The 2,968-nt window shown below is 53.3% G+C and overlaps 1 protein-coding gene across 2 annotated transcripts in view; it reads left to right on the forward strand.

The window, feature by feature from the left end:
* Window positions 1-2,968, forward strand: part of LOC103615433 (lysosomal alpha-glucosidase) — a 15,438-nt gene that overhangs the window by 1,934 nt on the left and 10,536 nt on the right. Inside the window, exon 1 of one of the 2 annotated variants that reach the window (XM_017734115.1) lies at window positions 2,437-2,611. The exons of the other annotated variant lie outside the window; for it this stretch is intronic. The gene's annotated coding sequence lies outside the window, so the exon portion shown is untranslated. Of the gene's footprint in view, window positions 1-2,436; window positions 2,612-2,968 lie in introns of those variants that run through there. 2 annotated transcript variants of the gene reach the window in all.

Consider the following 2,968-nt stretch of genomic DNA (forward strand, 5'->3'; position numbering starts at 1 on the left):
AGGGCGCGGGACGGGCGCGGCGCCGCTGCCGGCACGTAGTCGCCCCCCTTCGTCCTCGTCCCCATCCCCTTCCTCATCCCCATCCTTGTTCTCATCCTGATCCTCAAGCCTATCTTCATCCCCGTCTTTCTCCTCATCCTCACCCTGATCTTCGTTCCTGTTTTATGCCCCTTTCATCCCTATCCTCATCCCCGTCGCCTCTACACCAGTCCCCGTGCCCCCACCCCGCTGCGAGGCTCACCCCTTTCCGACAGCTGCCGCCCACCCGGATCAGCCCCGATGGATGGCCGGGGGTTTTGCACCCTCACACGCGGGTGCGTTTTATAGAATCATAGAATGGTTGGTTAGGGAGGGACCTTAAAGCTCAACGCGTTTCAACCTCCCTGCCACGGGCAGGGACACCTTCCACTAGACGAGGTTGTTCCAAACCCCATCCAAATTGGCCTTGAACACCTCCAAGGATGTGGCATCCATAACTTCTCTGGGCCACCCGTGCCAGTGCCTCACCCCCCTCATGGAAAAGAATTTCTTCCTCACATCTGATCTAAACCTGTTCTCTGTCAGTTTAAACCCTCACGGAAAAGAATTTCTTCCTCGCATCTGATCTAAACCTGTTCTCTGTCAGTTTAAAGCCATTACTCCTTGTCCTGTCACCACATGCCCTGGCCAAAAGTCCAGGCTTTCTTGCAGGCTCCCTTCAGATAGGGAAAGACAGCAGTAAGATCTCCCTGGAGCCCTCTCTGGTCTGGGCTGAGCAATCCCAATTCTCTCCACCTTTCCTCATAGGAGAGGTGCTCCATCCCTCTAATCAACTTTGTGGCCTCCTCTGGACTCACTCCAACAGCTCCATGTCCTTCCTGTGCTGAGGACCCCAGAGCTGGACACAGCACAGCAGATGGGGCCTCATCAGAGCAGAGGGGTAGAATCACTTCCCTTGACCTGCTGGCCACTCTGCTTTTGATGCAGCCCAGGACATATTTGGCTTTCTGGGCTTCAAGAGGCTCATATCCAGCCTCTCATCCACCAGCACCCCCAAGTCCTTGGAAGGGCTGCTCTTGATCTGTTCATCACCCAGTCTGGATTGGTACCAGGGACTAGCTACCCAGACTCAGGTGCAGCACCAGTACCTGGCCTTGTTGCAGGGCAAACAATGGTGGGAAAATGTGTCCTGGGCATCCCAAGACTTTTGAGGGGACTCAGTTGTTCCCTGGGCTCCTTCAGGTGGCCACTGGCCAGCCTTGTCCTCCTCCACCAGCTGTGGACCAGTCTTTGCCCAGCACTGCCTATCCTGGAGCCCCCTGCACACTGAAGCAGGGCCAAATCTTGCCCAGGGCTGGATCTTCAACTCAATCTTTGCGTTTTCCTCATGCACTTGTGTGAGCTGCTAAACACATCACCCTGACCCCAATGGTCCAATTTTGGACCCCAGGATCACCAACAATGTTGATAGTGCATCAAAAAATGTAGTAACACGGGCAGTTGACTAAACCCAACTGCCTTCATCTCAACTGGGCTCCTTTTGATTTCTTTGTGTCCGTAATGATATTAGAAAGTCTGTGTAAGCCCAGTGCAATTTGTGCTTTCTAGCCTTGGAGCCAAATATTGGAGCATCTCTAAGGGCCATAGCTGAGGCTTTGAGTAAGATCCCATCTTTCCCTGCTCCCTTTGAACAACATGAGCTGCAAAACATGGGGAGTCTCATGTCTGGCATAACCCCCTGGATCCGGGCAGCCAGAGCAAGGTTTAGGCAAATGCACCTCCCTGATGTTAAGAAATCCCTGTTTATCGTTGGAACTGAGCTAATGAGGTTGGCTAAAGCTCCCAAGTGGTGGCATGAAGCTGCTGCCCAGTGTAGCTGCAACAGCTTTGGCCTTCACCTCTCCCAGATTTGCAGACAGTGGTTGAAATCCTGCACTGGGTGCTGGGACACGGTGAGCCAAGGGTTGGAGGACAGATTTCAGCCGTCCTTGTGGTCTCCACTGATACCTCTGAGGTTTGTCTCCAGGTCTCCTTTCCACCCAGGAAGGTTCTGCTGGCTCAGAGAGCTAAGCCAAGCAAGGAGAGGGATGCTGGTTGTGGGAGCCTTTGGGGCCACTGGTGTCCCCAACACAGCCACCTGCCCCTGTGCTCTCTCTGAGTGGTGATAACCAAGATGGCCAGAGCCATCCTAAATCATCCAAGGTTTATCCCTGAGACATCAATGAGATGGTGGTCCTCAAGGGCAGGAGGGATGGGCTGGCTGCATCCTGGATGGGGGTTTTGCCCTCTGTGGTGATAGCCCCACACCAGAACTGAGGTATTTCCCCCTATTTTTGCAAGAACATGGGGTCTGAGAGATCACATATGGCAGTAGGGGAGTGGCTGTCTCACCTGGAATTCTGTTTCTGCGTGAATTGCCCTGTTCACAACAGGTTAGTTTTCGTTTTCATTCCCCAGGGGAAGTATCTCTGCTCCAAAGGTCTGTTTTCGTTCACTGCTGAACTTTAGACTACGGTGGCCTTCAACAGTAAACAAGGAGCAACTCTCCAGTCCCTTAAAAAGTGGGAAAGCCTGTGCAGTACACACACTTGTTAAGCAAATCAAGAGGAGTGCATGGGAGACAGGACCTCTGGTGAGAACTTGGATGGATGAAGGGCGGTGTTCTGGGATGTGTGGGTTTTTGTGAGTCTGGCCCACCTGCTGTGTGCTCAAAACACGCCCAGCATCACGATTCCCTGAAACCTGTGCGGGGATAAAGTGCTCTCACCCTACAAGGGGACACAGAGGCGCTCGTTCTCTGCATTTTAACACCCCGCGTGCATCAGCTGGGGAAAAACCTAAAAAGCCGCTGACCTCCCATGCTCTCCACCCTTGAACAGCACTGAGCGTAGACACAAATACTAAAAACAAAATTGAAAAAGCACACACAACGCGGACGGGCGAGCGGAGGAGGGGATGCGTGTGGGGATGCGCTGCTACTAGAGAGGTG

This window comes from Corvus brachyrhynchos, unplaced genomic scaffold (genome assembly GCF_000691975.1).
Source record: "Corvus brachyrhynchos isolate BGI_N302 unplaced genomic scaffold, ASM69197v1 scaffold5, whole genome shotgun sequence".
NCBI lineage: Eukaryota > Metazoa > Chordata > Aves > Passeriformes > Corvidae > Corvus > Corvus brachyrhynchos.